We start from the raw sequence: 14,276 nt of genomic DNA, 5'->3' as shown, positions 1-14,276 counted from the left end.
GTATTGGTAAAAAAATTCCTTCAATTTCTTTCAGTTTTTCTTTCTTTCCCCTCGTCATTATTTTCTAAATTATAAAGTGCTTTTCTTTTAATCCTAAGGAAAAAAATTGAAAAAAAAAAAAAAACAGAAAATACTTTTTCTTTATTGTATGTTTATAATATGAAGCAATTTTTTATTTGGACTTGTTTTACACCGTTTACATCGTTTCATCATCATCATCTTTAACTTACACAGAGAACAACGGTATTTATGCACTGGACTTCAGTCACGATCGGTGCTTAAAAAAGCTTAGCACAGAAATAGAGAGGAATTTTAATATTTGTCACCATTTCTTTACTTGACAATATGCTAAGCTAAGCATACGGTTTGTAACAGTCTGCGTTTAATAGATCTGTGGAAATTTTATAAAATACAAAAAAAAAAAAAAACAATATATGTGTATATGACGTATGGATGACGGAATGCTTTTTGCATGCAAATGCTTAAAAATATTAATTAACATAAAGAAAGTTAAAGTAACGTAACGGTATAAAAAGTCAATATGAAAAACAACCGGGATCGAATGTTATAACTGGCTGGTTAGTTTGTTTACATCCGCAGACTATGCCAAGTTCATATATTAGATTCAATTGAATTCATTCAACTAATTCCGGTTCCGTACGCAATTGTGTTGTGTATGAAATCGAAGCGGATTTTAATTAATATAACTTATACGCTAGATGTTGCTTGAATATTATTTTACTAGATATCAAATAAATAAGGAATGTATATATGTATGCATCTATATATATATGCATGAGCTATAGACGTTAAGGAAAAAATTCGCGATGGCCTTAGAGTCACGATTGATATAAATTATTATTGTTATTATTGTTATAACAGTCATACTACAATTATATGTCAACGACGACAGGCTATAGATTATTGAAACAGAAAAAAAAAAGAAAACAATTACGCAAGTAATTAAGTTTTTAAAAAAAAAGAAAAAAAACCCAAAATTACGTAAATACTCTCGATATCTTACAATATCAGCTGATCCAAGCGATACTGTTTTGCTGGCTTCGCATGAGAGAGTCTTGGTGTATCTCTCAGCTTGTGAATCGTTTGCGCACATATCCTCGAGAAGTTTCGATACTCGATTGGATTCCCCATGCTCTAGTCGATCAATTGTAAATCGAGTCAGTATAATTCTTCGAAAAATTGCACAAGGCCGGCATATTTCATTTCATTCTACCGGAATTGCGTGCGTAATTCAATGTTCGCTCAAAAACAATATGGAACAAGTTTTATAAACGTGTAAAAAAAAACAAGAAAAAAAAAGCTCCACAATTGCATATCACGGATATCATGGATTTGACGAACCAATTTGCCGATAGGCGTATTGGGACTGCAACGAAACGCGATTGAGTCATATTTCGAGGTATTGAACATGACAGATGGAAAGCGAAAAAGAAACGGATTTCCATTTTATTTGATATTATTGCGAAGGACTAGCGTGATGTGGCGAAGAGATTGATTTCTGTTTGAACAGATTAAAAGCGTTTAAAGAGCATAACGTCGTTTAGAATTGGTCAATAGGCGAAATGTCTGTCCGTGTCCCGTCACGACAATCTCAAACCAACTCGGCAACAATTGGCAAAACTTAGTTGGGAAACGTTAATGCACCAATTGTCGATTACTCCATTCGACTACAATGTATTCCATTTCCCGTAGAATTTCCTTGATGATTTAAGGCCCGATTTCGAATCGAGATTAATCAATGATTCAATTTTTTGCGTAAGGAAATCGCAAAATCGCCATTTTTCAAGGAAAAAAATGACATTTGAAAGTTTATCGATAAAAATCGCTTATGCTTGACTCAGGATATATTCGATCATTTAAAATGAAAGACACAAAATGCATTTTTTGTTTTCTTCTTCTATTTATTTAGCCTTCCTCCATCCTGAGCATCGCAATAGGTTTACAAAGTGCGGCCTAACTGATGCAATGTTCTTTCTTCGATTTTGTTTTTATTTCATTTCGTTTTTTTTTTTTATTCTTTTTCTTTATAACTTTTTTTTTTTTTTTTTTATTGCAAGCTGTGCTGTTTGTAACCATGCAGATCGAAAAAGCAACGGTAATTGCGTGGCCTGGCATTTTACACGTTGTTCGTATACATATACGTGTATTCACATGTGTATATGTGTGCCCATGCATATCTATCTTACTTGTCTACAGATAGAGTGAATTCATTTCTTTTACGCTCTTTAAACGTGAATGCAAGGCCGCATCAAATGCTGTTCTTGTTTTGTTTCTTTTTCTTGTTTATCTACAGGCGTTTATAAATATATATATATATACATATACATATATATATATATATATACATACATACATACATACATACATACATACATACATACATATTCAATAAGTATCTTTGTCTTTTGATTGTTTCGCTAAGCAGCGTTATTTAAACATGACTCAAAAGTCAAGTAACTTGTTTTTCTTTCATTATTATGTTGATATTTTTAGTTTCTTTTCAATTTAAAAAAAAAAAAAAAGAAAAAAAAAAAAGCGCTCCCCTCGCAAGCAAAGCAAGTTAGCTTTCGTTTCGTTTAGTTCATTGAAAGAAATTAATCATTAAAAATCATTCGAAAAAGTAAAGAATAAAATGAAAGAAAAATACGCATGCAACCATGCATTCAATATATCTAAGTTTATTTTATGGAGTCTTTCATATCCTCAACCCTCTCACTCCTCTCATCACTATTACCGTGCCTACTAAACTAAACGAAAATTTAATTCTTGACAAAAGAAAAAAAACGAAATTTCTTTTCAATGAAGGCTACATAATAGGTTCGATATGTAGAGCTCTCTAAATCTTTACCGGTCGTTCAATGACGACAAGCGATGTACGTGTATATATATGCAACGATCATCGACTGAGTAGCAAATAGCAATAAAATGTTTCTTTTTCTCAAAAACAACTATTGTTGGACGGTATACTCATTTGTTTATATCGTTTATAGTTACTATCTAAATTTTTACTCACTCTCGTCGATCTTTCATTCCATGCTACCGTATGCTTTTTTAATTCAAAAATTTCGCCATATAGACCATCGTTATTAGTTGATTGTTAAAGCTAAAGGAGATAAATCGCACTTACAAGGATGTATGCAACACCTACAAAAAAAAAAAGAAAAAGACCATCGCCTAAAAATTCGACCTTACAGATTACAATGACAAGCATGACACGACAAATATTTATAAAAATGATCCAACTCAGTTGACACTTTGCAATAACATCCCGTTAAAAAAAAAAGAACTATTTTTACATAAAGTTAAAGTGCTTGGTTACAAAGGCTCACAACCAACCTACCTACCCTCGCCCACTCCTTCTCCGTGCCTTAACCAAGCGAAAGAGCACAAAGTTGCTTGCACTTCTTATTCATCGATCATATCAAGTTTAGCGGCATAATAACTAGAAATAGTTGAGTCTTTCAAAACTGCCTGGGGGGATAAATGCAAAAAGAGAAATAAGAAATAAGAGAAAAAGACAAATTGATTAAGAGCTTTTGTCAACACATTTGCAACGAAATGAAGATGAAGATGACGATGTATATGTCTTCGGTGACTTTTCAAATGCATTCGATGGGAATTTTTTTCATAGCATTATGGAAAATTTAAATAAATTCCAGAGAAACAGACCGGTTTTCCATGTGCTACATAGCACATAATAAACTGTTTTCTATAAGTTATATGTAGGCTTCTCTTTTAATTTGACCAATGAAAAAGAAAAAAAAAAAAAAACAATTTTTTTTTTTTTTTTAAACTCTCTTGTGCACTCAAACAGATACACACACACATACGCGCGCGCGCGCGCATATATATATATATATATATATATATATATATATATGTGAATGAATATGTTCACGTGTATTACACAAGCCATCATTATAATGCCGCATAAAAACCGGATCTTTACAGTTTTTTACTTGGTATTTGCAATTTTTTGTTATTGTTTCTTCTTTTTTTTTTTACCTTGTAAGCACCCAATAATAAAAAATATATGTTAACATGATCAATCCATATGTCACGCCCAACGAACGTTTAGTTGGGGGCGAAACGACTCTAATGGCTGTAACAAAAAAAAAAAAAAAGCGCGCTTTTCACAATTTTTTTCCAAATGAAGAAGTGAATATCATAGAATAAGAATGGTCGAGGACGTTACTGAGTATATCCTTATTATGACGACCAAATTACTCGGAGAGTTTTCCCCTATTCGTGCAATACAGCGACGGTCTCAAAGAATTGAGGAAATAGAGAAAGTGATAGATGAGTAGCCAACGAACAAATATTGTGGCCTTTACCGACTGAGCACTTACTATAATTGCGACCAAAGCAAATTCTATCGCACTTGATATTTGAATTCGCGCACATATGTAAGTATTACAAAAAAAATGTTACTTTCTGAAGAACATAAAAAAAAAAAAGAAGACAACACACTGCAGACATTCTCGCGAGGTATTTTTAACTTAAGAGGCTCTGCAGCTAACACATTTAATTTTAATGCCCAGTGATCTTTAAAGACATGAATATTTATTTGATTGGCGAGTGTTTGAATATAAAAGTTGAAATTCAATTCAATGAATGAAAATGAAAATTTAGTATTAAATTCACTTATCCGCCATATCAATACGACACAGAAAAGGCAAGACTGAAAGGAATATTGTGACATGAGCATGTGTTAGTCGAATTTATAAGAAATGGATTATGAAACCGTAAATGATTTCCCTGACAAAATTCTGTTTACTAAAAGAGGGCTATAGATAGCTTTAAAATTTAATCGCTGCAATCGAAAAGTCATATAAAATAGATTTTCTTTGAATATTTTGATTGGATAGGTTTTCAGTTTCTTCGTCTAAGGCGAAACTGTTAACGGGCAATAATACTTGAGCGTCATTTCTAATTACGACTAACGACAAACAACTTTTACTTTTCGTATCGCGATAATGCTGCATTGATTTCTCAACACATTTCCACCATAAATCCTATTCACGTCAAGGCGGAACCAACCTATACACTTGATTTCACGCCGCCTGCCTTTCAGGCACTTTTTACACCCCAAACAAGAACTTATTCTAAAGACATTGTTTTCACTCATCTCACGATTGAAGGTAGCGTCAAAAAATTGACTTTTTTTGAAGGAGTATAAGTTGATCTGTCCGAATAATTACGAAAGATGTTGACATGAAATTTGAGAAAAATGTTAGTTACAGTGCCAGCTGCCAGCTTGAGACGATTTAAATGAATGGGTTTGATTGTCTTTTTCGATGCGTTGAGAACTGAAGGGCATGAAATGCACAAAGATTCTATGACCTTAATAATGTGTATGGGATATTATAGATCAATTGCGCTAAGTGATCGATGACAATATCTTTGTCGATTAATCGTGATGAAGAGGAAACGATCTTGACGAGTGTAAACGTCATTAATTTTCGATGCAGGAGCTAAATATGGTATATCATTTGTTATCCGCTATTTGAGTTTGAGTGAATTCATTGTTAAGCAAAACTGAAGCAATCGTATATAGTTTCGTATAAACTGTAGCTGTCAACACATACTATTTATGCCGTTTGTAAATTTCCTTTTGCTTTTTCAATTAAAAAGTACATTCACTTTATATTATATGCATGCTTAAAATATGAGAAAGAAAAATAAAAAAAGGCAATCAACACATACGTACCGTATAAATAGCTTGTCGTATAATTAGTGTCTCAATTTAAAATCTATAACGGCCTTAATATAGAAAACATACAACATTTAAATATTCATCTGGGAGTAATATGCAATGTGTAATTAATTTAAAAAAAAAAATATATATATATATATATATATATATATATATATGTATGTATGTATGTAGAGAAATAACATATATCAAAATCCAATAATCAAACATCAAGTCAGTGATCTCTTCAAGTGTGTGTGTGTGTGCCTGTGTGCATATAGATGAGACTCGATGTGTTTAATTAACAGAAATTAAAGAGAATTAAGAAAACTATTCGCACAAACACACACGTATGTGTATCTATGAAAATACGCACACGCAACAACGACAACACGAGTTGTTAAAGAGAGCGATGGGGATTTTAAATCGAAGAGAATGGTAAGAGATTATAAAAATAGGAGCATGATTGTGTTTAGTTAAAAAAAGATTTCATTCCGTTTAGTCACTCAATTCTAAGAAATGTGCTTAATCTGTAAACTAAATCTTTACAAAATTGTTTTTTCTATATTCGTAATGGTAATTCCAACCATCATTATGAATTATACGAAAGCAAACTGAAGGACGGACATTCTTTATATTTAAAAATCATTTCATTTGCGTTTTTTTTTTTTTTTTTTTTTTTTTTTTTTTTTTTTTTTGCATATGTACAGATTTTGTTATTCCCGCCATAGCAAACAAAAAGCAGAAAAAAAAAACAAAAAAAAAACAACGGGATTCTTAAAAGCAAAAACAAAAAAATCCAAAGCAATCGAGCTGACCAAGCTGTGGCATTGTGGCATTTGTTTGTTTGAAGCAGATCTGCTTTAAAACCACTACAAGCAAGTCTTCGAGTATAGCGAAAGCTTTAATCAATAACTCAAAATTGAAGAGTGCCGTTCTAAAACTCGCCTATGAGTGATTATGTGTAAACTGGTCACGATTAGACCAATGACCAATGCCAGAAATAGCGTGCAACAATCTACTGTTCGTAGATATTGAATCAATTCTGAATTTCTTGTTAATAGCGTAACAATAATGAAAACGAAAAGATATAAGAGATATTTGAACGATCAACGGGGAGCTAAGGTTGAGTAAAGAGTGATTGTTTATATTAAGCTTCGCAAAGACTAAGGCTAAATTCATATAGGAGCGTGATATACATCCATGTGCTATGCTAATTCGTATATAAGCTCTTTTGATTGATATGGAGAGAGCGCAACACATGGCGCTTCAATTATTTTAATTTACCACAGTTTTCTCCCCCTGAACGATGACTGTATGGGATAGAAGGTATACAATATTTTTTATTTTTTTTTTAACATACTGCCCGCTTGAACGGGTAAAGGCGATTACAGTGCTGCTATACTATCCGTGACATAGTAAATCGTTACACATATTAATAGCATCGTAGGGCTTTCATCGCAAAGTCGTGGTTTCACACTTTAGTGCAGTTTTGCGTGTATAGATGACTAAGATGCTTAACATTCTTTCACATTTCAACTGCTGCATAGCTGAGTAGATAAGAAGCACTGCTGTCAACTTGGTGTTCGGAGATTCAAATCGGTCAAGATATAATATTTACCGATCGCACATGCAACCACTCTGGCTCCGGAAATTTCCTAGCCCTTTCCTTCTTTCACCACCCGTACACGCGGAGGAGACATCACCGATACGTGTGCGTTTTGTCATGTTTCAAACCAACAAACGAAAACATTATAGTCGAACTAAGCCCACTATTAAATGCCATACACCGCATTGTCTAACGCAATTCTTATTTTTGCCATAGAACGCATTGTTTTATATGAACTTACTACTACGGAGCTTATATAAGTATATTAAAAATTAGACATCTTTGCAAATAAAGGCTTACTTTCCGTAAGAATGGCTGCCCCTATCTGAGGCACGTGCTCAAAATTCAGCACCATTTAATTATATATATATATATATTGTGGATCAATTTTCATCATAAAATATTATAACCTAAACTTTCATGTCCTAAAGAACATAAATTTTCATGAAAATCCTTATATAGGGCAGGATCCACCAACAGGCTTACGTGGTCCAAATTAATTTTTTTATCTTAAATTACTATTATGATCGGATTTTTGTCACGAAGCACTGAAAATTAGACTTTTTTCTCATATGAACTTTAATTTTCGTTATATGAGAGTGGGGTTCAAAAAATATTCCGCAGCTGGTCCAAATGTTCCACACCAATTTAGAATGCCGAATTACTATTACTTAGCCGCCTTCCTCGAGAAATTTTGAGAAATGCAATTATGACCATATAACGACTGTTTTAAATAGGAAGTTATATGGCGAGTGATCAAAAAAGTGAACCGATCGAAGCCATATTCAATTGCACTCGTCTTTGGGCCAAAGCACGTCATTGTCTCAAAGCACCTTAAAAATTGCGTCCAGCAATTTGAACACTAATCATCATGGACAGCCATCAGATGGACAGACGGACTGACAAGCTTAGATTAATTCAGGAAATGATTTTGAATCGAATAAAAATTGGATCTATTTTAAGCTTTTCTGTGTGTTACATATGTGCGCACAAACTTGATATATCCTGTACAGCAAGTGAGGTAAGGTATAATAAATATGGATCTTAGGTTTTATTGTGATTTAGACAAACTTGATTCCATTCATTTAAATTTCGAAAATTTCCCAATCGCTTTTTCGCTCTACATATGTATTAAAGTTAGTAGCGTCCAAAGTAGACTTGCAAGTCGAACGTCTCTCTGGTGATCGAATATTGATAAAAGAAATTTCGTCGTTTCCTCTTTTTCTCTCCCAATTAAATGCTTATGTATTAAATATGTATGGTATGGAGAAAAAAAAAAGAAGAGAGAGAGAGAGAGAAATCGAGCAATTTTTCCAAATCTATTTCTTCTGAATTTTTTACTTATTTTATTTTTACCATCTACATGGCTTTACGTGATCGTAACCTTTTTCACCTCCCTTGCCTTCGATGTCATAATCCCTAGCAGATGAAAAGAAAGTTAAGTTGAGTACCTATTCTCAATCATCTCGAGCAAATAGCTTGAAGTCGTTAGTTGGTCGCTTTAGTCGGTAGTGGACTAAAGCATTTTCTGCAAACTATCCTTATATAACCCAAACAATTTATTAATGTATTTTTCGCCATCTTTTCGAATCGCTCTTCAATTATTATTAACCTAATGTTGAGCAATATTAGATCGTTTTCGAAAACTCTAAACCGTGCAATTCAGATAATAATGTCAAGTATCGAGTTTACGATGCGTAGGGAATTTTGGTAACCCCAACAATAGGCGATAGATAAAGCGAAATGAATCCAAACACTTGAACCGGGAATATTTATATTTATATAACTTTTGAATGAAGACAAGTTCATGCACCCATAGTACGTAACCAATACTTGCAGTGCCTTTATAAGTCCGAAATAAAGGCGGTAGTAAGCAATTCTAATGAATTTAAGTATGTATTTGCAAGATTGTAATAAAAATGCTTAACAAACAATAATTAAGTGATATTCGTATTCAAGAGAACAAAGTCAATATTGATTTGATTGACACGATAGGTGTTTAAAGCATGTGCTCTGCGGACGGATTTCATCACTCGATTTGTCGGCATATCCAAGGTCTCTTTTATTGATCGTTACACCTTCCCTTTAATGGTCTTCATTATACTGCATCTTAACTTTGATAAAGCTCGCTTGTCTTTAGACCTCATTCCGCTGATATCATTTAGAGGCGTTTCGATCCGTATTGTTATCATCAATGATAATTTGCTCGTTTCTGATCGTTCTGATCGTTTGTTTACCTCTCAAGCAATTATGGATCCATTCACTTACATCATCACCTGAGCAATTCTACTGATTTTGTTTTCATTCCCTCCCCTTGTATTATCCAGGAAAGTCGGTATCACTGTTTCCTTTCAAGATGAGATTTCTTAATGTATTTATGAACATCTAGCTGGCATAATTGTCATTCTCACAAAAATCGAGAAGGCAAGCCAAAGCTTAGTGCATAGATTTCCATAGATTCATTCAAGATCGCATATTAGATTTAAAAATGTTCGCTAGATCTGCCCGCGAATATGAGAGAGCGTAGAAAAACTTCTAAAAAAAAATTGTAGAAATCTATTTTAATACAAATATTAATTAAAGAAATGAAAATTTGATTTCGATCGACTTGCTGACTGGTCCGTTATCCATATTTTAAGCCAAAGTATTTTTTCATTGTATTTATCTTGGGTGAATGCAACGATTTTGACTTAGTTTTCAATGTCTAAGCGAGTTATATAATTGTAATTAAGCTTGAGTGCGCGTTTGTATGCGCGCGCGCGCGTGTGTATGTGTGTGTATGTATGTATGTATGTATGTATGTGTGTGTGTGTGTGTGTGTGTGTGGAAAGAAGTAAAGTGAAGTGGTGTGGAATGTAGAACAAAAGCTTCCAGAACTTGATATACCTTAGTTCCTGCTTTAAAAGTTCATACAATAACTTCCGGCCTTTCAATTAGTGTGTCATAGCGTTAATAACATACTGAACGATACTAAGAGTATTTAGCAATGCGTTCGATCTCATGCGAAGCCGGGTTGAGATTTCTATATATCTAATTTATATATCACCTTACGCTTGTATCTATATATATATATATATATATATATGCGTAAATAGTAAAACATATTTGGAAATTGATCAACATGTGAAACAGGTTCAAACATATATCGCACACAATTGCATTCGATCTTGCGCTATATGCATAATATGCATACATATGCAAACAAGAGAAACTCGTTTTCACGCATTAATTGCACAAAACTTTGCTGATTTTTTTATTGCTATAAAAAAAAAAATATATATATATATATATATATATATAAAAAATTGAAAATAGAATAACAATATAAGTAAAGAGAATAATGAAAGAGAAAGAGAGAGAGAGAAAGAAAAAGTAAGAGAAAATACAAGTGCGAAAGAGAGAATATGAAAATTCTCTTACTTTGCTTAGTTGCAATATTTTGTAATTAAACCGGCATCTTGCTACGAAGAAGAATTATTCACAATGAAAAGTCGATTATGTTAGATAATCGAGAGAGCCGTGATAACCAATACGCTTAAATTGGACATTCTTACAATAAGATTATCACTAACAATGGGAATGACTGGCTGAGTGGATTGACATGAACTTGCGATAAACGTAAGTGAATACTGTTGAGTATGAATTTGACATAAATTGAAAGAAGAAGAAGACAGCAATTATATTCATCGAATCCTTTTTGAAATGAACGAGTTGCCGACACTGTAGATTTCTGCTTACTTACATTCGTAATACTATACTCTTTCAGATATATATTATAGATACAAATGTAAAAATGTCTATTCTGTCAGGGCGACCTCGCTCCACTTTTGTCCCTTTCCCCTTACTAATAAATCCGTTTTATTCCCAGCCTTCCATAATTTTTCCATTTTCCAATTTGTCCGAACACGAAGCGGATAATTTGTTTCTGGAAATGAGGCAAACAACTGATAGACTACTTATGTGCTTTGACAATATGGAAATGTTAGAGAATTTGGCCACTTAACGTTCATAATGGGAGATTTAGTGAAAATGAAGCCGTCGTAACCCGTAGTGATAATAGATTTTATTATCTACAGAAGCTGTCAACGTTAAATTGTTCTAAGATTAAAAGATAAACTTTGTCAAGTGGCATGGACTTCTTTACAAGTCTTGGATCGCGATTAGGGCGATTGCCCAGTCTCATCTAAAGGTAGACTAATTTAATTCCCCTATTGTCAATATCGACATGAGATTCTCTATCGATTTCATCATGTCGATCGATCTGTTCGCGTTTTCTTGAAACGAAAAAGGGTCTCTCTCTCTTTGATACACAATATCGTAAATCGACACTGAACACAAAATTGATCCATCTATAAACGAGTTGATAGAAACGCGGAATATTTCTCGTAATATCACATACTTGTTCACCAAATGCTTTATTAATTTTTTCTTAAGAAACTCGAAATCTTCGTCGAAGATTTGGTGCATTAAGCTCCGACTAGTCGAAGAGAAACTTGAAACTGGAATTTACAAAATTTTGTCCGCTGAATTAAATTTCAGATTTTCAATCTTTATTGACTTGTTTGCTCTCTCGAATCGCGGATGGATGGCAAAAATGCGAAGTGTTTAACATACCTTTGTGCAGATTTTTAAAAGAAAAGTACTTTCGAAAGTAAAAAAGTACATTTTAATATTTATAAAAAACTATGAGCATCTTTCATTTTTCATTTCTATCTGTCTGTCTGTCTGTCTGTCTGTCTGTCTGCTTGTCTGTCTTTCTCGAGTTTCTTCAGAAAATTATAAGCGATAGACGTACGACAAGAGAGTTTTGAGTACCTGTTATCGGTAATTAACGTTTTTTTTTTTTTTTTTGTATTTTTTTTTTTTTTATTAAAATTTTGGTGTTTTGCGTTGGTTTTTTAATTCACGCCGACTCGTTTAGAAGAAAGTCCAAACTATGTATATGTGCATGTACATCAACGTGAAATAAGATATTTAAACTCCGGGTATTTTCTTTTGCTATTTTTTTTTTTTTTTCTGCTGTAATAAAATAAGAGATTTTAAATGTCAAACCACACACATGGGTACTCGTACACAATGCGAATTTAATAAGAAAAGCAAATAAAAAAAACAGAAGAGAATTAGAGTCGCTGCTGTAGAGCAACAAGTAAAGAGAACAACAAGTATACAGTAGAGATAAAAAAAAAAAAAAAATCAAAAAGCACTCACACATATGCAGATAACAGTTGTTTTTCCATTTTGTTTGCCTCTGTGAATGTAAATGGAAAACGACATAAAACTTTTGGGCTTGTATTCAAAGAATTTCACCGATATTTAGTTTAGTGTTGTTTCTCCGGTCGCAGTCGTACTTCGGACATTCTACTCAACACACGCAACTAACTCTAAGTAATACTTAGTTGTAGTCGATTATTAGATTGTGTTTTCTTCTTATTTTTGTTTTTAAATTTTTATTTAACAAATTTTCTTTGCGTTATTTTTTCCCCTTCAAATCGAAAATAACAAACAAGAAGCTAATTAACCCGTAATCGATACGAAATAGAAAGAAAACATGTGTGCATTTACATATGCATACATACATTTAAACAGAAGAAAAGTGAAAAACATTAGCTTCCGAAAATAATTGCAAAAATTTTTCGTTTTATAATTTTTAAAAAATAAAAGGAAAGAAAAAATGAAAAGAATTCTTTGACCGCATAAATCGAATTTCTGAGATGAGCAGCATTATTATCGCAAATTGAACTAAGTTATTGTACTGAGCTGAATTTATTTGCAGTGAATTGAAACTGAATGAAATGGAAATGGAAGTGCAAGTGCAAATGTGTCCATAATTCATTATAAACGCGAAAATGTTAATTGATTCGCTTCGACACGCTTTTCAAATAATGCAAGAAACGTATTTAAGCGCTCATAACCGTTTATGAATTATTGAAATATTCATGAATCGAACAAGAAAAGATGACGAGAGTAATATTTTAAAATATTCTAAAAAGGGAGAAACCAAAACAAAAGAAAAGAAGAAAATATTCAACTATACATATATATATATATATATATATATATATATATGTATATATTAATGTATATATATGTTAACATAAGAAGAAAATAAATTGAACTCAAACATCTTGTAATTGAGAGAAGTTTCTAACAAACAAATAAACATTTGAAGCTGTTAATAGCAACAAGTGAAATAGTTAAACGATATTCATCATTATATACGCATTCCATCCACGGATACATACGCAAATACGCACGTATTATTTAAAAGAAATATCTAACAAGTGCTACTGTATGTTGCATACATATATATATATGTATGTATGTATATAATATAGATATATATATATATATATATATATATATATATATAGACATACTATAGACGCATACATATATGTGTATACATATACATATAAATATACATATATAAAGATACATATATGTATATAGAGACGCAATAAAATAATGAAAATAAATTAAAAGAAACCCTAAGCAGACCGCGTCAAGTATTTATTTGTGTTAACTGAACAATCGAAAATTGTGCAGAAAACGGCAAAAAGCAAACAGCAGAGACAAAGAGAAAGACAGACAGTCAGAGAGAGAGAGAGAGAGAGAGAGAGAGAGAGTGAAAGAGAGAAGACCTTAAAAAGTGCACACATACTCACTAACAAATATGTATGTGTAAAATCAACAGGTTTCTTCTTTTCTTCTGCTCTGCCTGCCATCAAACAATCTTTTGCTTCGCATTCATCTGTTTATCTCTACAATACTCGTATCTATATATCTATCTCTGCATTTGTTTATTCCTATGTGCTTGCGATGCATATTCTATTGTACATCGGAATGAAAATATAACTTCAAATTGTACGTATACATATAAAATTATATATATATATATATATATATATATACATATAAACATATATATATATATATATATATATATATATA

General features: G+C 32.3%; 1 long non-coding RNA gene across 1 annotated transcript; it reads left to right on the top strand.

Annotated features, from left to right (window-relative positions):
• The first annotated feature begins 12,648 nt into the window (after positions 1-12,648).
• LOC119631748 lies at positions 12,649-14,189 on the top strand. Its single transcript, XR_005246716.1, has 2 exons — positions 12,649-12,710; positions 13,809-14,189. It is a non-coding gene; the product is annotated as an uncharacterized LOC119631748 (long non-coding RNA).
• The last annotated feature ends 87 nt before the right edge of the window (positions 14,190-14,276 follow it).

This window comes from Glossina fuscipes, unplaced genomic scaffold (assembly GCF_014805625.2).
Source record: "Glossina fuscipes isolate IAEA_lab_2018 unplaced genomic scaffold, Yale_Gfus_2 1, whole genome shotgun sequence".
Classification (NCBI taxonomy): domain Eukaryota; kingdom Metazoa; phylum Arthropoda; class Insecta; order Diptera; family Glossinidae; genus Glossina; species Glossina fuscipes.
This window is presented reverse-complemented; position numbering and strand designations above follow the sequence as displayed.